At 40.6% G+C, this 24679-nt stretch overlaps 1 protein-coding gene and 1 long non-coding RNA gene across 8 annotated transcripts in view; one reads left to right on the top strand and one right to left on the bottom strand.

The window, feature by feature from the left end:
• UBE2D1 (ubiquitin conjugating enzyme E2 D1) overlaps positions 1-24679 on the top strand; it is a 197364-nt gene that overhangs the window by 40754 nt on the left and 131931 nt on the right. The window lies entirely within an intron of this gene.
• Positions 1-24679, bottom strand: part of LOC127017640 (uncharacterized) — a 195829-nt gene that overhangs the window by 137767 nt on the left and 33383 nt on the right. For 4 of the 7 annotated variants that reach the window (XR_007766625.1, XR_007766628.1, XR_007766629.1 and 1 more), the window contains exon 3: positions 6665-6730. The exons of 2 other annotated variants lie outside the window; for them this stretch is intronic. This is a non-coding gene — a long non-coding RNA (uncharacterized LOC127017640). Of the gene's footprint in view, positions 1-6664; positions 6736-24679 lie in introns of all 7 variants that reach the window. One more of the 7 variants, XR_007766631.1, reaches the window with a different exon arrangement.

Raw genomic sequence — 24679 nt, 5'->3', positions numbered from 1 at the left:
AAGTTAAACTGTTTTGGGTTTTTTTTCCCCCCCCACAGAAGAAGCCAGCAGGCAAGAAAATAGTCAGGGCTGCAACCTAGGCTTAAAAATGCTTCTCTGCATCATTAGAACAATCTGATTGCTGGAAAACCCTGGTTATGCAGAAGAATTTGAAGTTTTGAAATGTCATGGCCAGCAACAACAAAAAAAATGCTGTAAACAGGTCTTGCAGTTTCATCTGTCTTAATCCTGAGCTTAAGGAATCATCAGCATTTTCTGCTTAGCATGTGATCCAGGATGCCATTCACGTTTTCACTCTTCCAGAAGCTGGAAAGAACAATCCCACTCTGATTAGACATACGGTAAGAAATAGCTGAAAGGGAACAGGATTTTCTGACATGCCAGAAGAGTTTAAAGCTATAAGGAAGAGGTTTCCAAATCCACCACCCAAATCAGCTCAGCACCATCCCCAGTATGGTCTGGAGCTTCTCTACAAGGAACAAGGCAAGTGCCAGGGGACCTGCCCGAATTGGCAAAGGGGCTGGGAAGAGGGTGGAAATAAGCCTCCTCCTGTGGTCACTCATGTTTCCAGTGCAAGAATATCAAAATTGCAAACTCAAAACTGACACTGCCAGACTTGTATCGCTGTAAAGATCCAGAAGTCTCAGTCACTTTACCGTTATCAGGAGGCCACTGAAGTGGAAGAGGAGCTCATGGCTTAAATGGAAGGAAAATATTCACAAGATACAGGAAAGGTCAAGCCTGCTGAAGAGGTGAAGTGTATTTACTTCTTTAGCAGGCTGAGTAAAACTTATTGGGAGTTGACCAAACAAGTGGTTCCCAAAAAAAAGTATGTTTGAACAAACCATGCTTAGTGTTTAATTTGAAGGTGTAAGTTTAGTAGGAAAGAACAGCCTTGGAACTGCAGCTTAAGGTGCCATGCTGCTATGGCCAAGCTTTACTTCAGGCTCTAGAAGATATTCAATTAGAATAGACTTAGGAGTGAAATTTGGCTTGATGGCCAAGTGCTGGAGAGAAGACTGCTCAGATGGAGGTGGGAGGGTGAGAGCTAAGCAAGCCAAGACGGGACCACCATGGCAGGCCATATCCCGCGATGGAGGAGCTCACACAAGCTAAAGCAGCTTGGAAAGATTGAGACATGTTGCTTGTAAATATCTAAAAGGGGAGAGAAGCACCAGGAAAAAAGTGCAATAGGCTAGAGGAAAAAAAAAAGGACCAAACCAGCTGCTTTTGCAGGTACAATCCACTCCCGGGGTCCCACAAAGCTTTGGGGGACCCAGAGATAACCTGCAACCTGGGGCAGATGGGCTGCCAGGAGAGGTGGGGGCACACCAGTATAAACAACACATGGATTACACACATGAAAGTGTGAGAATCATGTCTTGAAAATCACTAAGGACTTAATTCTGCTTGTATTCCTGCGTTCTCCATGTGCAAACACCATGACAAAGAAACTTGAAAAGTTAGTAACAAAGGCACATTCTGTAAAGTTATTTTACTAAAAAAAAAAAATCAATGGAATTAAGTACCTGAAAAAGATAAGCATATTTAAATAGAAAAACAACAAAACCCAAAGCAAACACACCTGTAAACATCTGCAAGGTAACAGAATCAACAAGAAGCAGCATAGACTCATAAAGAATTAATCCTGCCAGATAACATTTTATTTAATGGAGTTATAAAACTAAAGGCTGAGGGGAAAGAAGTAACTATCTCATTTAGCTATACTGGGTAGTCTCTCAAGAAGTCATGCTTGAAAATTAATTCAAGTTGATGGGAGTGAAACACAGGCATTATAGCTTAAAATCTACATGGAAAACTACAGAGTGTTATAATACATGAAAAATGCAGGGAAGTGGAAATGTGAAAGCTTTTTTTTTTTTACAATCCTAATTAATCACCCAAAAGAGAAGTAAAGTAATGCAACTTGATGCAAAATTAGTAGGCACGGCAAGGTTAGTCAAAGAAGGGAGAAAGAGACCTAGCAATAGAAACATTGCCTGAAATAAAATAAAGCCATCACTGCAAAGATGCAGAAATGCTGTTTCTCTGAAATCAGCATGAATTTTGCCAGAATCAAGATTATGTCAGTATGGAATAGACAATAATTCGTTGTGACTTTGCAGCATTGCTTACTTTAGAGATGAAAATAAGCTAATCAAATTCAGGCTGCATCTGCACAGGCATTGAAGAACACTGAAAAGAGATAATAGACTGTCACACTGCCCTGGTACAGCCAAACCAAGACTATCTTGTAATTCTCAGCACTATTTCCAGGATCACAACAGCAGCATACAAAGAGTTGTGACATAAGCAACACAGCAGAGCTTGTTGTAGGAAACATTTCAGAGAGCTCACTTCAGTTTGACACTGCTCTGCAAGGCAACGATCACACAGCGGCGACTGTAGCATCCACTAATGCTTGAAAGATTTTGTTGCTTCTTGGTGTACTAATATCATTTTAGGGGCCATCAAATGAAGACAACACAGGAAGCGTTTGGGACTCCAGGGGAAGCTTCATGATTGTATCATCTATCAGGCACCAGGAAAGTCTCGCGAGAAAAAGCTGTTGAAGTCCCAACACTTATATTTTCTGTCCCAATTGTTTCAAATGCTGCAAGAAAGGACAATATATTCTCATTTTTCTTAGAGGCTTGTTGGCCTAAGTATACTCCAGTGTCCTTCTACATCTTTAATTTGCGCAATTCTTCAAGAAGAGGCGGAGTGAGACACAGGGAGAAGACAGCTGGGAGGCACCACAGGAAGGAAGGGCATGGGGAAGCAAGAATAAGAAAGAACCAACTAAATTCAAGGGGAAAAAAAGAGAAAGAAAATTGAAAGACTGTTTAAAGTTAAATCTCCATCTATCCTACACCACTGCACGACCATTCACGGCACAACTGAATTATGTGTTGCTTGGTGCTTAAAATTTACAGACCTTTTCTGCACGAACAACCATGTTTTTGAAGCATTTTTGAGAGTTGCCTTGAGAATTTATGATGCACTCGGCAGTTTGTCTGAATCCATGAGATGAAAGCTAGGGGACAGAAAGGGGACTTAACTAAACTCAATGTCACAAGGCAGATCTGCTTTTCTGGGGTATAAATAGAGTCTAATTTATAGTACCATGTTCAGACTTGCAGATAAGACCTTACAGAAACAAAGAGAGAAAGTCCGGACTGCTGCATTTTTCATGACTGCAGTGATGCTGAGAGCAATTCCTTTTCTCCCTGTCTTGAGCACCTCGGAATAAAGGAGCTTGCATAGAAATAAGCAGGCAAATTTCACAGGAATTTACAAAACCTAACTAGTTTTAACAGAAAGATATGCTGCCTAAAAGTAGAAAGAGAATTAAGTGTTCTTTACCATCAATTGTTTCATTGCTAGAGTCCCCTTATAGTCTGTACAACTGGAAACCGACTCATCTCATACAGAAAAGTCTGCAGGACAGTATCCATCTCCAGATGTTTGCACTGGAGAATGCATTGATGAGCCAAATGAATGAATGCACCCTACCATCCATATATGCCTCCCCCAAGGCAAAGTTTTGAGCTCCTATCAAACTTAAAATACACTTGGCTCAGACACCTATCCAGATGAGCTTCCCAGTCTAATAAATATCTTCAAGTCGTGAAGCTGAAAAGAAACAACATGATCTTTCCATCTGACATGCTGCCCATTGGACTTGCCAGAGTTAAATCCTGTTCGCATTAGAATCATATCTTGTAGAAAAACAGGGCAATTAGTTTCTAAAATAACCAGTGTCAGAAAATCCTCTACAGTGAAGAGCGAGTTGTCCCAAAACTTAATTATTCACCCAGTAGGAAAAAAGCCAAGTCTTATCTGCTGAACTGTCAAATATCTGTTCCCTTAGAGACAGTTATAGACTATCATCAAGTCACCCTTCAAATTCTTCTTCATTAAACCAAGATTGAGCTGCTTGAGCCTTTTAAGGCAATCCTCGCCAGGTCTCCAGGCAACCCTCCTGCCTCTGCTCAGAGCTCTCTCCAGTTTCCAGCTTCCCCCTGAATCAGCAGGGCACAGGGCAGGCTCACAAGCACTGCACTGGGTGACACACAGGGCAGCAAAGCCTTCCCATGCCCATCCCACATGCTGTACACGCAGCAATGGATCACATCAGCTCATCTTTTCCTCATTTCACATTTAGTCCTATTACAAGGTATATTATAGTCAATTTACCAAACAACCCAGATTACACCGAACCAATGATCTCTTCTTCTCACTATTTATCACTCCAGCTCCCCCCCAGATTAGAAGTTTACAGCCAGAGGTTATTTGTGCCATCTGAAAATTTCTATCACTAGTGATCCTACCAGGATTTTTTTTCCTCCTCAAATCACTGATTTAACAACAAAATAGCACAGAGAAAAGGCACAAATTGTGTAGAACCCTGCCAGGAAAACCACTCCAAACCTACAGGTGGATGAAGATTGTATTCAATCACAACCTCTACAGTCCCACCGGTTAGCTGGCTTTTACTGCATTTGATATTGGATGGTTAGTTTCTTAATCAAAACATGACAGCCAAGCTTGCATCCCACAGAAAAGTATACGATATCAACATTATGAGTTTTATCATCTGTGATATCATCAGTTTTACAAGATGTATTTTCTACACCTTTGTTTTGTATGAGATCAATTACTTTCTGATCTTGTATTTGTCATTCAAAACCTGTATCAGTATTTCACAGCCATAACCAAGATCAGGGTAAATCACACCAACAGCAACTTAATCACCTTCTCCGTTCAGCTATATTTGCAACATTAACATTCAGCCTTTTTTATTTACCCCCCATTTCAACATACACTAAACAAACAAAATTAAAGTCAATTCAAGCCAAAAGCATCTCCACCCACTCATATAATGCAAGTCGCCAGCTTACAAATGACTACATGTTACTTAGTGTCCTTCTGGTATCTGGCTATACAATGAAGGACAGAGGTAAGCTACTGAGTGAAGTTTAAGTAATCAGCTGATCTGCATTAAGTGCTCAAATACCTCAACTCCTCCTGATGTATGTGAGGTGATTTACCCCTAAACAAAACACTATTCAAATGCAGAAAATCAGCACCGAGTGGCTCAGGCCACCCAGCCTCACCCGAGGTCAGCTCACAGTAACTCATCCCTGGGCCCATATCGGTACAGCCAGACTGGAAAGGGGTTAATCACCACCTTCATTTGACATGACCACATCACCTGGCTGTTTCCCAGATACATTTCAGAAATATTAATTAAGCACATCTTTCTGCATATAACTGCCAAAACCCATCATTGCTATCTAATAATAGAACAAGTAGTTTTGTTGGTGGTATTTCTCTCTAAACTTAAAGAATTCTTTATTATATTCAGTGCCAAAAACTATAGTTATTTCTTGTATCCCATTTCTTCCTTGACCAGCTTCTGCTCCTAGTATCTAATAAACACTTCTTACTATCCATTTTCCCTTGCTGTTTTGGATATTTGGGAATTTTATTGTCACAGTATGCTTTATATTAGGTGCAGATGTAGCAACGCATTTATTTTACGAGTAGATCCTTTTCCTCTTGACTGTGGGCTTCAGGGTACACAGTGAGATACTCCTGGCAGTTCCAAAATGCCTTTTTTTTTTCTCCTCCTCTCCATTTAGACATCTTCCTACCTGCTTGGCTAATAATCTTTGCAGCTTTTAGAATGGGCCTTTTAAAGCACTAAAAAGGTAACTGGTTGGATTTTATTCTATGCACATCATCACACATACAATCAAGTTATGATCATTGTATCTAACCTAGCCTCAATTTTCAATTCCATGTTTCATTTTTAACCTGCCAGAGCAAGGCCTAATGTAGGTTTTGCCCTTGTAAGGAATAAGAGAAAAGTTTGCAGCTCAAAACACGCCTTAAGTTTTTTATTTTAAGAAAGCTCCTGCCTTGCACAAAGAAAACCATCACCCGACGTTTTGGGAGAGCTGGGCACTGCAGCCCCTGCCCTCCCACCCAGGGATTAGTCCCCCAAAGCAGCTCAGCCTCTTCCTCCGGGAGAGTCTCCTGGCTTCTTCTGGGGTCCTGCCACAAGGGGAAAGAAAAAAGACAGTCTCAAAGCCACTACTGAAAGGGTGCTGGCTGCTCTGTAGTTAAAGCCAATAGTTTATTTCTGATCAGAGCCTCAGCAGCAGCAATGCCTTTCCTGACAGTGGCACTCACGTTTCTCTCTCTCATTCAAACTTTGCAAAACAGGTCAGACCCAGGGGTTTTAATATTATAACCATGCAAACTTTGCCATCAAGTTTCAGCGGTGCAGTCATAGCTATGCTCAGAAATGAGTTATTCTAGGTCCTCCTGCCTATTTTTCCAGGTCCCTAGCACTGACACGGAGATAATTACAAATTTTCTTTTCATACCCTTTTGTGTCTCAACTAATTTCGTTCATAACATCTTAATTTTGCACTAAACGAACACTCATTTGTTCCATTTCACCCTTGCTTTCTGTGCAAGTTTAACACTCTCCTATCTGTTTCCTTCCTCAGCTGCAAAAACTTGCTTTCTGACACAAGCCAGAGGCCAAACTCACCATCCTCTTCCCTGGGGTAACTTGTGACCACAGCGTAAAATTCCCCCTGAAGACTAACATGCTCCTTGTCGTAAGGAATTTCCAGAGGTTTCTTACCTAAATTGCCGATACATCTCAGACATTTAGAGATCTTCCACAACATCCAGAGCAGCTCCTCAGTAGCTGTCCTCAAGAACAAGAGGGAAACTGTAAGCTTCATGAATTTACGTAGCTTTTGAGCTGCATAAAGGACTTTTCACATATTTATACCCACAAGAGCCCAGACACAACTTTGCCAGGATTAGACTCAACATTTCATTTTTATTCAAGGTTAACCAAGGAGAAATGGAGCATTCACCCACAGCCATCTTCCCTTAGACAGACACTTTCTGAACTCCATGAAAGTCACTCCTATACTGAGCACCCTGATTCATCATTTGTTTGAGACCAGATGATTTTCTTTTGAAGTTATGACTGATCTTTCATAAAAGTAAGATTTGTGTGAAATGTCAATCCAAGTTTCAAAACAGATCTGACCTTTTCCTAATATAGAAAATTTTTAGACCTAGAAAACCAAAAACTGTTCTGTATGTAATTTGCCACAAAGGAATCCAAAATAGCTGGAGTCCTGTATGAAGCTGCATCCTCATTAGCATTCACATTCAGATCTTCATCATTAAGCCACAATACAGCTGGGGAAAGGTCACTGAAGTGTTTCTGCAAAGCACACTTTCAAAATGTTTTTATGTAGATGAGTCTTATTCTTGAACTACATTGCTTAGAAAAGCAAAAGTTTAACTCTGATAATGACTGTTGAATTAGAAGACAAAAACGGTAAGGGTGGCCAGCATTTTGCCACAGGATCTGCCCCAAGCCGAGACATGGGGCAGCCTGGGGGACCGCACTGTTATTCATACACTAACTGCGCTGAGAGCAAAGCAGTGAACCTCATGAGCATATCTGGGGGCTCCAATTTCACATGTGTCTCACCAGATGGTGGGGAAATTGGACAAGAAAAATGCAGAATTTGATCTAAACAAGTGACGGACAAATGTCTCAAGGTGCCCTGGGGTAACGTGGCAGCTTTCACCCACCCCAGAGGGAGAATAGGGACCCCAGCCACCTCTCTTCGCTCATATCAGACAAGGGCTATAAATTCCCCATGCTGCTAGAAGCTTTCCAGCTCTGTTCAAAGAGATTTATTGTCCAATAGGGCCTTGTGCAAACTGAAAAACTGGAAAATGCTGACTTCTTCCTTGAAGTTTGATTTAACTCACTTCCAGGAGGAGACCTGTCCAAGGCATTCACATCTTAACACAGAAATAAAGGGTAGCCCCAGTATCATAGTGACAGGGGAAAAAAAAAAATACAGCTAACACCCTGGCTAACTATATACTGTAAACTCTGACAATGAACCTTCAATGTCTAAACCTGCCCACATTCACATTCCACATTGATATATAAACTAAAAATTTACTAGTGTATTCGGGTGACCTTGTTTCTCTTCAACATATAGATTTGGGAGAATAAAAAGCTAATGAAGCCTAGAAAGAGAGACAAACCATAGGCAGTAACAATGTGGAAATACAACAGCAATCTTGTCTCAGAACTGAACGTATATAGGCTGAAAATAAGTTAGAGGGCTCTCGTAAAAGTGGCAGTCTATAGCTGAGAAAGGAAAACAGTGATGGGAAGAAAGAAAAAAGGATTTACAACATATAGAGAACTATACTGTTATTTCTTTACTGCGATATACCAGGGGACTGAAGGAGGAAGATGAACTACATATGAAGAGACACAGGCACATTTCTGATGTCACTGAGACTACAATAAAAGACGAATAGTTTCAGCAAAGATGACAGAGATAGCAAAAGAAAGTCAGAATTAGTAACATGCACAGGGTTTGGGTTTTCAAGAAAAAAAAGTCTTTAGGCACTGATAGCAGATACCACTGCATAAAACATATAGGGACATGCAGATGAAAAAGTTAACCCAGCTGCTGAAGTTTAGTTCCTCTCCTTCCATGCTCCGATACGCTCTGAGCCACCAGAGACTGGCAGACTCCCCTGCCTTAGGGAATTAAAGGCATATTTGATGAAAAGCCTGAGCATTGTTAGTAGCTGCCACTGAGACGGACAGATTACTTCTTGGGTTGCTGAACTTAAAACAGGAGCAGCTGGAGGTACTGGGCTTGCCGAGCTGCCTCTCACAAGCTGCTGTGTTATATGCAGAGCAGGACGACAAAGCTAGTCTTGCTCACTGAGGTATCCCACTATGCTGATTAGAAAGCACAATAAAAATTAAATTGCTTGTACATTACACCACCATGTGAGTCTGGGGAGGAAGACATCTTTCATTTAAGAAAAGGAGGAGGGAAGAGGGAAAATTAAGTTATTTTTTCTTTACCTTATTTGTGTTAAAACATTCTACCAGTATGAATTAATAATGCATATGTAAATCAGGCTTCATGATTTCTTATTGCATTAAGCTGCCAGTCTGTTGCTAGTAATAGATTCAGAGCATTCATTTATTTTGCACTGAACTTCATTATTGGCATTGTAAGGGAATATCCATTTTTATCAGGAAGAAAGCTAGCATATTGTTCAGCAGAAGAGTAAAATTTATTTTAATCTCTTTGCATGAGCCATATTGAACAGACTGAATTTGTTTCGTTGGAGTATATCAAAATCCCATATGGATTTCAGATCCTATTTACAGCAGTACAGACTTAGGGCCCAATCTTGCAAAGCTTTCCTCCACATGGACCGACCCTCTTCTGAATTTCAATTGCAAGATGAAGACACTGTAACACCCAAACACTTTTGACAGCACAAAATACTTCAGGGAAAAAATTTTAAACAGTAGCTTTTACAAAAAAATTTAGCAGTGATATTTCAGGTGACTTAACCCCTACCACTTTTATTATCTAGAACAGTGTTTTGCAAACTTTTTAAGCCTAAGAGCCATCTATTGTTTTTGACAAAGGTATTAAAATACTTTTCTGAAGTTTCATGGTTTGCCTTCTGCGGTGGATGATGCATGACTCATCAAGCTGAAGAACAATTTGGATCACTGCATTAAGCTGGGCATCCCTTCATAACTTCAAAATTAATTAGGATTTACTGAGCTGACCCTCTCACTTTTGCTGAGCACAGCTTTCAAAAGTTTACATTACTCTAGAGATGAGAGATAGAAACTTTAAACCTTTTTCCAGCCTAAACTTGAAGGAAAGTTTTGGTTTGTTTTAAAAAAATGAAACAAAAAAAATCCATGAGACAGAAAAAACATAAGGTAGACAGAAAACTTAAGACACTCCTGATCCCAGGGAAAGCCAAGCAGGCAAAGGCCAAATACCAGAAACATCCCAAAACCCTATGAAAGGGATATTCAGGACAATTCCCTACTCACAGTGGCTGAATTAAGTGCAGCTCACATTACCATTTATACGATTTCTGGACAGATAACAGTTCAAAAAAGGCCCCAAAGTGCTACAAACCTACAGATGTGCTCAACTTTATTGCCATAGGTAAAATGTGAAATTAATGGAGCAATTTTTAGAAATAAAGTTAAGTACTCACTTCAAGATCAAGGGTCTTAACTGAAGTCAGTCCAAAATGAGGATGTGGGTACTACCTACCCCCCAGGTGATGACTGCTGATTTCCTTAGGCTTTCTTGATGTATAAGTGGATGCGCTACTCAAATTTCTGAAGCCTGCTTTAGACACTCATTAATTTGCTACCATGACATGCAGTACTAACTTTCCTGCATTTCTTTAAGTGTGCCATTTCATACACTGGGCTTTTTTCTCAGAATCAAGGAAAAAAGGTGCTATACTAAATGAATTATTTTTTAAATCTTTTTTCATTCTTAAACTGGCTATTGGCAGGTCATTCATGCTGGGTAGCAGCTTCTTTCACAGCTGGCGAGAGGCAACACTCCTGCTCCTCTCCCTACCACAGCATTTGTCCAGCTGTGCCCCTGTGCACTAGAGGAAAGGGCATGGTCTGATACAAACTGAACCATCTCTCAGGAACAGGAGATATCCATCTTGATCTGCCTTGCTTGTAGAACAAGTGGATCAGATATAGAGTATAACTCAAGCTGTGGAAAACTTTTTATCAGTTTCACAGCAATTAAAACTGATAATTGCACTAAACTCCTCCTTTCCCACTTCATTTAACACATTGCTGCCTGAAGTGACCTACCTGTGTACCCCAATTAATACCTGAGGAAGTCCATCACAACAAATCTCTTCAAAGCATTTATGCTGTTATGTCTTTATTGCACAAGACCAGATTATTATGTTTTTTTAAACCACTGTTCTTCTCTACACCTTGCTTGGAAATAAATTAAAGATTTGGCTAAAGAAGCAGAGGAGCCAGTAGAGCAGCAGCAGAAGAGAACGTGAGAGGCAGGTTCTTGATGACAAAGGAATAAGATACTCCTTATGACTTTTTTTGGGGTTGATTGCTGACTTGATTGCAGTGTTTAAGTTAGCAGGGGGGTCTTTTCAAGGTCCAAACATTAGAAAGAGGCAGAGGCTTTTTAGATGACTGTGTGACAGAAGCTTTGCTTTTAATCGCTGCCAGATGACAGCCAACTGCCAAGCCTCATCACAAGCCCAACCTCAGCTAAAAGCTTTAAAAGCCCGAGGAGCTGACCAACAGACATACTGAGATGGGGAGACTACGCTGGAGCCTTTAAATGGTTGTTTTGGGGATTTACTCTTCATGCTGGGACAAAACAGGAGACGGGCTTTAAAGACAGAATGGAGTTGGCTTAAAGAAGGGTAGAGGTAAGAAAGAGCAATTCATGTTTTCAAACAGAAGTCATAGGTTTGTATTACTTTCTAATGAATACTTCATATTAATGCCTGAAGAGTGGGGAACAAGAGAAGCAGCAGACAGAGAGGGTGCCCTGGGGTGCCTGGAAAGTCAGGAGAGTGATGCGATTTCTAAACTTATTAAATACACAAGACAATGAAAATCAGATGAAGAAGATGGGAATGGACAAAGTGCAGGAGGGTAAGACTATGAGGAAAGGAAGTGTTAGTGCTAATAATGTGCTCATGGGTTGGCAGTGCCACCAAGTGGGCTGACTCTGCTTAATCCTGTAGAGCCCTAGGTTGGCACACATGGAGAGCAGGGGCTGCTGTCCTCATTACAGCTTCTCCACAGCCTCCAAGGTGTAACACAAGTTTGTTATCAGTGTCCACCAAGCAACATCATTTGGCTGGCTGCATGCAAACAGGCACATACCCAACCCCTACACAGAAAGAAGGGCTCAAAGAATAAGGATGTAAACATGTAGACACTACCTAACACATTAATAACAGGGTGTGTTGCAAAGCTTCAAAAGACAAAGCAGCAATGGCATAAAGAAAACAGAACTGGTCCCATTCAAAAGCACCTTGAGAAGAGCTGGTGAAAGACACGGTGTCACACCGGTGGTTGGCATGGACCACCAGCACTAAGCCAAATGAGAACAGAGACTGTGGTGCGCACGCATCCCAGAGACAGCCAAGGGAACAAATGCAATTGCCCAGCCTGGTTATTTCCATAGAAAAACTGCAGTGTTGAAGTAGAGTGAGGAAATTTTCTCAGAAGGTCCCTAATCCATGTCTAAACCTACTACTTCAAAATAAAGCTGACAATTTAGCACTTCACAGGAATGGTCAAAATCTATTACCTTAATGATTCACCCACAAAGGCATCCACTTAACAAGGCCCATACAAAGCAAAAGATAGACAAAATATTTGTGACACAGGTGCAGCTAAACAGCAGAATGCAAAGCCATATACACCAATATACTAGTTTGAAACTTGTACTGCCAAGGTATCTTTTAACAATGAAATGACATGTGTTACAGTTGGCTTTAAAATGCACAAGAAACATTTTTCTGAATAAAACAGAAGGGCCTTGTCCCTATTACCCATCTTTTGTAAGTATTAAGCCAGTCTTCTGATCGTACAATATAAAAATCAGGTTTTTCAAGACTGCATGTGGGGAAGAAAACCAAAGTCCTACACTCTTTACAGATATTTCCAGGCACCTGCCAAGCCTTCACCAGCAATTTGGATACATGCAAGTTTGCCTATCGCTTTTCTTATCTCAAGGCATCAATTACAAGGCTCACATTTTTCAGACTAGCAAAGAGCTCTATTCCACAGCTCCACTTTCAGCAAAGCATGCACATTTTGTTTGCTACAACAAATCATTTTACATAGCAAGATCAACGACTGACAATATACAAGTAACACTGTTCCAACATCACTTCAAATGCCAGCCGGAACCCGTGTTTTACTGTTTGACACCATATACGATATTTGGAGAAAATTAATACTTCAAAACAACTGTTAGCTACCATGAGGCAAAGTAGAAATGCAAGATAAATACAAGCATCATTCAAAAATGGCAAGTACCAGTTTTTTCAGAAGACTGGTTGCTGTCTGGTAGTTGTTTTTTCTTACCTTTTAAAAAGTAGCATATGCAGAGTTTCACGTACCATGGGTCAAATTACTGCCTGTAATTTCATTGCAACTTGGACACTATCATTAAAACACACAATAAAAAGTTAAAATACTTTCACTTAAGAATTTAATTTCAGGTTAAAATTTCCAGCCATTGCAGATATGAGGAGTCTGGGTCCTGCCATGCAATGCTTGGCCACATGCCCAGGCCACTTTACCTTGGACTTACAGGACTGAGAGCTGACCTTAGTTACCTGCTGGGAAAACTTCACAAACCAGAGGACAATGCCAGATTTTTCCCCGAGGATAATAAGGGTCACAAGGGTAACCACACTGCTATAGACAGCAAGTATTTATATACTCAGATATTTATTCAGAACATGCGTGCCCTCACAGACCTGTCTGTGGGAACATCCCTCTGAGCCAGGAATACTGCTACCATTTTTTGGCAGCAAACAGCAATGATCATATCCTACCATCAGGTGACACTGCATTTTTTTGTGAGTACCAGTGTTGCATGTTTTACTAGTTGCACACCACAATAGAGCTGAGAAGTGATGGTCTTTCCTCTCACCAGTGGTTTAGCCCTCCTCCACCAGGTCACCGTGCCCTTGGTCACGGCTCTAAATCACGGGGCTATAACGAATTGGAGGAAGAAAAGCAACAAGCTCACTAAAGTGCCTCTTTTCCTACTCTCCCTCATTTGATTTGTAGAAAAAAAACCCACGTTTTTATTATGGTAAGACAATTTGATGTAATTATTTCTTAAGCAGAACCATGGTGAGGCATTATTAAAGAGATATTTGATTTATTTTCCACAAGATCCTTGAGAGCTTACAGAAAGGCTGAATTAGTTCATAAAGAGAAGCAATAGCAGCACTCAAATAGGACCAGAACTTGTAGGTTATTCGGAAAAAAGATTTTAAAGAGTTAAGATATTTTTTCCTTTATAATTCCTTATACTTTTTAGGAGTTGTGCACAAGTGTTGTGGTTTTTTGGCTTTTTTTTGGGTGGTGGTTTTGGTTTTTTTTTTCTTTAATCATTTGTTATCCAGTTATCATTTTATTTTTGTTATAAATTAGCGCTGGAAGGCTGTGGTCAGATAACATACAGAAATATTTCCCATCTCAGTAGATATAGCCGTGAGTAATGAATTCTGAGCTCTGGGAAATACAGAAGATTTAAAAGCATCTGCTGTAGCTCCTTAAAACCACGAACCCTGGCTAAGGGTATATCACTAGCATGCGGGTGACATGTAGAAAGCCAGAGGTAACACTTCTTTCCTAGAAAGCAGGGATAGGATAGAGAGGGCCAGAGAAATCCTATTACAGGTCTTTTCACAATGTACAGAAACATACAGTAGAGTAAGGCTTCTTTAAATGTAGCTGAAGAAAACAGAAGACTATTTTGGACCAATTTTTGTACTACTTTGAGAAATCTCCTATTTTTTGTCTGCTGATCAACTTGTCAAGGAAGAAATTCTGGAACCTAGCTCAAATATTTGACCTAAACCAGTAAGTCTGCCTTCCGGATTTCAGTGGATTTAGAGGAAACGCCATTGCCTACTTCTATTTCTTTTATATCTACACACTGCTGCAAAGGTTGTACTCAGTCACTTTTCTTTAAGAAGTCTGCACTGCATTATGGAGAACCAATTTTACAGAGCATGTTAAAACCCACTGTAATGCAGGGAATTTAATAAACAAGTAGCCAAAGACATGTGCATATCCCTTAATATTTGCAGTGGTACCCAGACTTCTTGCCAACACTCTCCAGATAGCTGTTGCCTTATACAAGATTTTCCTTTATTTACCCTTACTATGATACTTAAAGACACCAAAAAAAAAAGAGGACTAAGATTCTGAAATTCCTTTCTAATCCACTATAGATATCACAGAAACATTATCACAAACACAGAAGGAAAATGGCTGTCAGGACAGAACTCACATTTTAACAAATAGCCAAAAAACTAGCACAGAAACTCAATACAGTTTAATAAATCACATATTAACACTTGCTTCTAGCTGGCTGGCTAGTCAGACTGTACTCCTGATAGCTACTAGGCACAACTCAATACAGAGTTGGCTGATTGCTACCAAGTACTATATATTTATTAAAAACCAGACACACTCATCTTGATGAGCACTACAGACTACGTTAAATATCCAAGCTGAACTTCTGTGAGCATCCTACAGAGCTAGTTGCACAGGGGCAGTTTGGATCCCTGCTCACGTTAACTTTCTTTTGCTTAAAATCCTATATTGAATTGACAGTCCTTAAGTAACAACTCCTTCAATTCTGCAGATAGTTTCATGATCATATAGGGAATACATACACATGCTTCAGCAACACCGTGCTAATGCCTTCACCTTCCCGTGGACAAATTAATAAAGACAGAAGGGGAAATTTTGCACAGCCCAGAAGAAATTCCATTGTCTTTCTGGCTAGGAGTCTCAGATGGACCAGGCTTGCTCTCTTTTCCCCTGGAAATCCCACTGAAATCCTTTAAAAAGGCTGAGCTTCTTGTCCTTTGATTCCCAAACCAAAATCTCAATTTCCGTTACTCCTATGATGCATGGGAGTATAATGGCACAATATTTCCTCTAACTGAGATAATACAATGATGAATTTGGACCAGACTACAGTACATGTTAATAATTTGACCCTAACAAGTAGGTATTACTTCTGCCAATCAAAAATTACAACAGGTATCTCTAGAAACTCTCATGTTTTCCTCATTAGTTCCTCATCTAACAAGATGATCAGTTGGGGGGGGGGGGGGGGGGGGGGGGGGGGGGGGGGGGGGGGGGGAAGACACATCACTTCAAAATAGCCACTTTCCCAAACTGCAAGGACCTCTTCTGAATACTATTAAAAAAACCACTAAGCCTAGTTTGACTTATCTTAGCATCTTTAACCTTGAATTACAAAGGTCCTCAAAACATTCTAAAGAATGTTTTATTGCGGCAGGAGACATTATTACTACATACTATGCTGGTCACCATTATAAATGAAGAAAGTCTCATTATTTTTGAACATTAACCTTTCTAAATGCATTTATAAGCAGCATTGAAGTAGACTGAAAATGAAGACATTGATAATAAACGTTTTGAAAAATGAGGTAGAAAAAAACAACTTCTGGGCTCCCACTTATTGCAAGTCCTTTGGATAAAGCCGTATCATGAAACTGCAAGACACAACTCCGTTTAGGAAGGTAGAGCAAAATATATCATCAAAAACCAGCATGTACCTAATTACGGATTACTTATGGAAGCAGCACTGGGAAAGAGGCACGCGTGTAGCCAGTCACAGATGGCAGGAAGGGTGGGAGCCCCTCGTGACACAGGGATGGAGGACCAAAGGCAGTGGGGACTAAGAGCTATAAGATCATTTCCTTAAACACTTTCCCTGCGTGTATTTAAGTTGTTTCTCTAAGAGCAATTCAAGCTTTTTTTCCCCTCCAAACCCTTACTCCAAACTGCTCTAAACTTCATGGCAAGTTCCTACTCCTGCAGCACAGCAAGGCAGAAGTACTTTTAGGAAGATCATTAACCCTGTAACACTTAGGAGGGTTTTGGGTTGTTTTAATAAGCTGACTTTTAAAAAAGCAATTTGAAATGCAGGATAAAGCAAGCACTGCAGAAGTGGCTGATGATTGTGCCAGTTCTTTGGGCTACCTGGTGGATAAGTGGATCTAATAACACCACCTGAGTTATAAGTTCCCATAATGGATTTTCAAAGTATATCCTGCCCATGAAGCTTCAAATCACATTCCAATTTGATACTAAATAAAAACACACACAAAAATACTGTAGATAAATGTTCACTGCAGGTATAATTGACGAAATGCCACTATGCAGAGATAAGTTTATATAGGACTTATTTTAAAATAAGCTATACATGAAATACTATTCCCATATTTCAACTGAAATGTACTTTTTCCCTTTGGAGCTGTTTAAAAGATCGCATAGAAGGAGGGATTGAATAATTTGGCATTGCTTAGCCCCAAGAAAAGGAGATGAAAGAGGAACAAAAGGACAGACTACAAAAAAGGCTGTTGCACAAAGGCAAGGAATAATCTGTTCTGCGTCCTTGTGGATAGGGACAGAGATAACCCACTTCAACTGGGGCAAAGAAAAATCTAAGTCAGGTAAGAAGTGAAACTTTTTTAAAAGTAAGGACAGCGCAGTACTGGATTAGGCTTCCTGAGCAAGCCTTGAAATCTCTGACACCGGAGACGCTGAAGCAGCAGCAAGGGCAAACATTTATCACAGAGGGACATGAGTGCAGCTGATCCTGGAAAGGAGACAAAAGCTGGCATCTATTTTTGCCACTATAGATTTCTACAGTTGTCTTCATAACTGTCTTCTAACATAACAGTTGTGCTGTCATACCAGCATCATGAAGCAGCAGTCCCTCAGCATCTCCTATCACTGCCCTAAGAAAATCCCAGCACACAATACAAATGAAGCAATGGTTGGGAGGAAATCATCCATTTAAACCTCTCTTGAAAAGTAGCAGCTACTAAAGGGGCACAAAGGTTTTTACACCTTATCCAGTCTCCAAGAGTACTGCAGGAGAGGTTTGACACTGCAATTCAGAGGCATGATTAACAGCATCAGCAGATCTACAGAGTTTTGTTTGAGACTGAGAAGCAGAGAAACACGATTTTCAGCACATGCACAGGCTGAAAACCCAAGTATTCCCTGACTTGACAGCAAAAGCCCCCACTAACAGCATTCCCCAGGCTGGACAAGTGAGCATCAGCTCAGAAATGTCCCTTTCGACAGCTGTAACAAACCCAGCACTCGCATGTGTGAGGAGCCAGAAGTCATGCAGGGCAAAAGTCAGCCAGAAATTTCACTGCTGGTACTCACTGGGGGTGCCAAGGCAGCTGGGCAGGGCAGGGCTGCTCCTTACTCAAAAGGATAACAGAAACAATTATTTAAGTGCACAGATCCTAGCTATTTTAGTGGGACTTATGATTTCAAGTCACAACACCCCCCCCGCATGTGCTGTTCAAAAATCTCAAAGTACCCTTGGGGGGGGGGGGGGGGGGGAGCGGGCAGAGTGTATTTGGTTCACAGCCCTTTCATCACCCCAGTTTATAGATTAACCCCCACCAGCAGCATGAATCCTTCCTGACTATTTAGTACCTGTGACAACAAAATCTTCCAACTTTCCTGTCAAAAAATTTTCCAGCATAACAGAATTTGTATCTTCTTTTATTTGTCCTGAAACATAATTAAGCTATTTCCCCTTTGACCTGCTTCTAAAAATAAAAGTGTGAAGCTATATCCTAAAGACATTTTTAGCTGTAGATGCTTTTTGGTGCACTACTAAAAAATAAGAAGTACTTTTGCTGCTGAAGAGGAACGCAGTGACTCGACACCTTCACAGCACAAGATGCCCCAGTTAGGACTGCCGTCTGCCATCACCCTATTTACAATTAACACAGAATGCTTGTGTTCAGTTTAGGAAGTTAAATCACTGTCCACCACTGCTGCCTCTCAGTATAGTAGCAAAAGTAGCTCTTTTAGCAAGGACGGAAAAGTCTAGGCTGACTCACAGGAATGATGGTGCTGTAATTTATTTTTTTTTATCCAATAAAACTTTTACAGATAAAACCGGAACTCCAAGAGCTAAACATAAGAGAGATGGCTAGACTCCTTGTATTTTTTTGGCTCCCACAGTACACAAAAATCAGTAACAGCCATACTGTATTTCAAAATCTTACGTTACATGAAAAATAGCTATTAGAAATGTGAAGTCAAACCTAAATTGCACATCTCTTACATATTCTCTTCTCTGAGAAGAAAAAAGGGAAAGAAAATAATTGAAGCAGAAGACAGTACAAAAGAGCATCTAAATTGCCACTGACAAGGGATTTAGAGCTTGGCTAACAGCGGAAGTCCCTCCAACCAGAGGCCATTAATGGAAGATGTGCGGCACCATAGTAATAGAGACACGGCTGAAAAATGAAGATTTTTAAAGAAACACCTGAGGCAGGAAGACTTGCACAGCTCAGAATCAGTTAAGAACAACATCTGGAGCTTGACACAGTATGTCAGTCCATCCCTGACAGTACGCTGCCTGGAACAGATAGAGACCAAAAAAACGCAACAGACCACACGATGAGAAGGGGTGTTCAGGCACAGCAAAGCATCCTCCATCCCCAGCGTGCACAATCACAGCACAGCAAGGCTGGAGCACCACGCCGGCAGCACCGCAGGGCATGATAAATGGGATTATCCGTCAGAGCAAATTGGACATTTAATTACCTTGAAGTTGGATGCAGAAGGCAGTGGGCTGCTAGACACTGTGTCTGGCATTAAAAGGAAAGTCACTAAGCAGTGGGATGTAAGTAGGCAACATCCTGGACTCCACAGTTCAGCTCCAGAAAGAAATGTGATTGGCTGTATGGGTAAAGACTCTCCTAATTTCATACACTTTTTAGAGATACAAGAGACTCCAAAGCAGCTGAGGACGCACTTACAAACATCTCCAGGTGACAGGGAAGAGAGAACAGATAGATCCCAGCTTCTCCAAGACTCATGTCCATGGGAAAGCTCTCTTCTTCCTCCAGCAGCAGCCAGAAGGGAGGCTGGAAAAGGCCAATTTCATGGGGAATCAAGAAGTGACAAGTAAAAACCGACAGGGCAAGCAGACTCACTGGTCAAAGCAGGAGAAACATCATCCTCAGCACAGCTGATAGTTAAATGAGAAAAAAGGGTGTTTTCCTAAAGTCCTACAGAGGAGGAAACTGCAAAGAAGAGCAGCTGATGCCAGATGATTTCCACACTTTGTGTTGCCCAAGTACCCCAAGAAAACCAGAGAGCATGTCTATGCACATCCAGCTCTCCCTTTGGGATGGACTCCCTCCACCAACTGCCCCTCACATTCAGCAACTACAGCATTTTGCCCCCAAAGATGTATTTTGAATAGCAGAGGGAGCAGAAGGTCTCCAGCAATCGCACCATACAGCTACTGTATCTAGAGACACCTAACTCAAGGGACAGCCCCGCTTCTGGAGAGTGCGGAGCACATCTTTTGCCTTTCACTATGCACTTTTCCATTTGAGATGCAAATAACTTCTGTGATACTCAACATTTCACAGAGGAAGCTCCACATTTGATTTCTTTTTACCATATCTGTCATGAGTCCCTTGTCAGTGATACAATTCACATTTATATCCTGGACTCTAAACACAGGGATGGCGCAGAGCTGACAAGGGCCAATCCAATATTTTATATTTTCTTTCAAAACGGTTCTGTTCAAATTTTAAAGTGTAGTATCATACCATTTGTAGTTTACAGAGTTAAAACTTAAAGAAAATGTTTCACCTGATCCAGAAGTCTACCTTTCACATTTGGTGCTTTAGAACTTCTGCTTTCTTAGAAGAGACTTCAAAAGTCAGATTCATTTCCAGATTGCAATTTAAAAAAACCTGAAGCCTTAAGTCTCCAAAATCTAAATTTAATGGTCTGAGAAACAAATTTCTACTTCCTCCTCTCTTCTGCTTCCACTGACTTCAGTAAGTCCAGAACACTAAACTACATGTTATATGAATGGAGTTTTTCTTCTCACTGCAAGCAAAATGCTTCAACTGGATCATGACTTACAAACTTACACCATAAATATTCTTGATTTACAACATTTCACCCAGGTATTGCGCAGAAAATTCAAGTCTAATGAATATACCTAGCAACTTGCTGGCAATTTTTGTTCTTGAATGCAGGGCTCGTGCTCCTTCCAAATATCTCAAAAAATATGTGAATGTTAAAATCACCGTAATAAAAGTGTAAAACGGGCTGTCTAAAATATACTGTCCCTGTAAGTTCATGCTACAACTTACATTTGTTATCCTAGTTAATGTAAAATAATAGTAAAAAATAACCTCTTGTCTTTCTAGTGCAGACTAGAGAGTGATTCTGACTATAACCTTGTTGCGTTTCTCTGTCAGCAAACTCACTCATGTATATTTGATTTATAGGAGAAAGCTGAACTCCAAAGAAATAAAGGACATTTTTCAAAGTAGGAAGCAAGACAGAAGAGAATGTTATCTTCCATCAATGAATGTTATTAAACACATTATCTGACATTGAACTTGAAGACAGTCACGATGCTTCCAAGGATAAAAATCAGACATTTATGTTGCTTCTGTAATTTCAAGATTCATATTTAGCAGTACTGAAGCAGACTATGTAATTTAACTTGAATAACTTTATGTTATATAACAAGAGAATCCAAGCCGCATAAGCAAGAGGTTGTGTCCCTGCTGTTGCCTCCAAACTCAGAGGCTCAGTAGCTCCATCTAAAACTGGTGGCTAAAATACAGGAGGCTTGAGGAACAACCCAAAGGTGACACTTGGCAAAAAACCAGCAGGGCTAAAACTAACCACAAAGCAGCTGCAGGCCCCAAGTTGGCAACAGTTGGCAAACAATTTCAACATACCTATGAAAAGCACCATGAGCTTCAAGTCTCCATGAAAGGCTGCAACCTAAGGACCTCCCCAGGTTCACATTTACCTTCATATTCTGCTTTCCAAAAGCAAATCTTACCCCCTCTGTATTTAGGGGCAAGAAACACATTTGCAATGAGATCAGAGCCCAAAGTCCAGTGCCCCAGTTAAGAAAACTCCAGGTCAGATTTTACCACCATTGCTTAGCAATGCATCAGAGTTGCAAAGTGTATCATCATTATTTTAGTAAAAAAAGATATAAAATATGTAGCTAATGAAATGCAACTTTGTATCAAACAATAATATAAACAGGGGATATTTTATTTAGCATATCCAACCCCAACAGTATGCAAAACCCCTTCCCTGACTGGGTTCCTAACAAAGAATTTTCTGTCTAGCACCCTTTCAGAGTAAAGGCAACTAGACAAGACAACAGCTCATCTGCTACCAGCATTATCTTTGTCTATGTATAGAGAAAGTTATTTTACATGATTTGCATGCAAGTCTATTCCCTTTGTGCGCACACCTATTTAATCTGTACACCAAATGCGTGGTTTTGCACACATGCTCATTTTTGCCAGATCTATTGATGGTACAGGCAGCTGAAATCAGGACTCAAATACATGCGTGTTACGACATCTTGTTAGAGTAACATTTTTTTCTTCCAGTATTCACTATCCTCTGTTTTTCTGCAGAGCCCCCTCACCATAACTCTGCAATTTTATTTTCCAGGCTTATTTTTAACAGCATTGCCTTCATGCTTAAAGCATGAAGTATTTCCATCTAAACTGTAACTATAGGTCCAACTAACATGTTATAAAATGATGCTGGAGTCATACTGCACATGACAAGCAACAGCATGGTCCTCTGGTACGATGCCATCATTTTCTCTTTCACTGAACTACGACAGGCCTCACAGAAAGTTTAATGCATACAAATTGCTAGTGTTGCTATTTCTGCACTAATGCCTCTTATTATATTTATCACCACCAGCTAATGATTCTCTGGCACCATTTACATGTTTATTTCTTTTTTTAACAGGCTTTCACTGAAGCTGCAAAAGGTTTCTCTTTTGTCTGGTAATAGTAGTAATCATCTCTTATTTCCCATTACTCACAAAATTAATGGAATTTATTGCTAGTAACTCACTATCACTTGTACATAAACTTAATTCCATTTTTTTTTCTTTCCCGATACACATTTTTTGCCACATACTGATTAATACATTAATAAACCTGAGTACTCATGCTGGATTAAAATCAGCAGAAGATTCCCTTATCTTTTTTTCTTATTCACAGAAAGATGGGTATACCTACTCTATTAAGTTCTCCTTTTGAGGCCTCTGCTACCCCTCAGGGTATCTTCACTAATCAGCACCTTCTTTCCTCCCCATTTGAAATAATTCCCTTTGAGTGACTTTTTTGCACCATCCCTTGAGGAAGGTTACTACCTCTGAGCTAGAGAGATTAACCTGGACCCCAACTTATTCCTTTCCTATCAATCTAGAAATGCCTTGCCCAGCCCAGGCAGCCTTCCTGACAAGGGGTGCAGAAGAACAGGGGTGCTTCTGTGCTGTGTTTTGGCACCGATAAAAAAAGCCCTTATGGAGATCAGTCTTGGTGAAGGTCACAGTACAAGCACACCAAACTCCATAGCACCATGAGACAACAAAACCCCAACCAGAGCAGGTGCTTCCAGCACCTTGCACTTAAAAGTGGAGTGCAGAGACAGCAAACTGGCTTAGTGCCATTAAAAGAAACCCAAACACGCACGTACTTATTTTCTCCTTTTTATTTTCAAAAGGCATATGGGAAAGAGATAGACAGAAGAGCAAGACACACAGAGAGCCTGCTTGCTGTCAGCTTGCAAGGCACCATCTGCTGTTCAGGAGATATGCTATATGCACAATAAATTGAGATTTAGGCTTCTGACACAGTTAAAAGCAAAACAATGTCAACACACACCTCTTTAGAGCACCTCTGGCACCAGCCTTCTAAACACTGGATTTCTGGGACCCAAAGAAGTTTTAAATCTGCCATAAATTTATATCAAAAAGGTTCCAAAAACAGACTCCCCTAAGCCTTTTATTTACTGTGCAACAAGGAGATAACAACAGTAGCATCATTCCCTATAATACAATCCATCTTTCCCCCTTTTGCTGAGTAATACCTTTGGGCACCACAGACACCAAGGGCCACAGCAGGTCATTAAGGTACACTCACTATTAGACACAACTGCAGTGATGCAGTGCACATGCTGGCCACACTTTGGGAGTAACAGATGACACTGGAACTACACCCATCAGGGAGGACCTACAGGCAGAGACACAGCTGCCAGCTCCCTTTTCCCCAGTTGGGGGGAATTGGAACTGCCTTTAGAGGGAATTATTGACAACACTTCATACCAGCAATAAACAGTGAAACCTGAGAGATGAGGGCCACTGACAACCACTTACCTTAGTAAGTCAGAGCCCTCAAAAAAAACCCAAACCCATACATTACATGCAATTAACTTCAGAAATGGCTGGATGGTCTTACTTCCTGACAGTCATCTCATGGCTATATAATTATAGGTCATTAGCGACAGCAATGCTGCACAGACATATGTAGATTTTGTTTACCCTTATTAAATGATTCAGAACCATATTAACTATGCAAGGAGAACTTTTAGAGGTCTTAAACCCCTAATAAAGGCAGAACACTCCATTCCTGGCCCATCTCCTCCCCTTCTAGTATAGGGAGGGACTTCCCTGCATGACCTGACCGTGCTACCTTGGATGCGGGCCGAGAGGAACACAGACACCCTGTTTCCAGGTTTATCACCACATAGGGTTAAGAATGCCTTCTTGATACCAAGTTTGCTTAAAAATCACCTTAATCATCTCATTGCGTTAGTTATACATGAACAGAAAGCCTTTACTCGCAACATCCAAAGCAGATCGTGTCATTATAACTGTTTGCAGAAGGTGGATCTGTTAAATAAGAGAAATAAGCCTGATTTAGGGTTGAATTAGACACTTCTTTGCCACGTTATTTTCCAGACTGGTTTTCTGCAAACTTTTCCTTGGGGCACATTCATGTCTCAAGTCTCCTTTCATACCTTGGGCTGCAGGCTGAAGCTCTTAACGCTTTCCATTTCAGCCACGCACACTAAAATTTGGAGCCAAACTCCCCCAGACCTAGGCAGTCTGGACAGATT

This window comes from Gymnogyps californianus, chromosome 6, assembly GCF_018139145.2.
Source record: "Gymnogyps californianus isolate 813 chromosome 6, ASM1813914v2, whole genome shotgun sequence".
NCBI lineage: Eukaryota > Metazoa > Chordata > Aves > Accipitriformes > Cathartidae > Gymnogyps > Gymnogyps californianus.
This window is presented reverse-complemented; position numbering and strand designations above follow the sequence as displayed.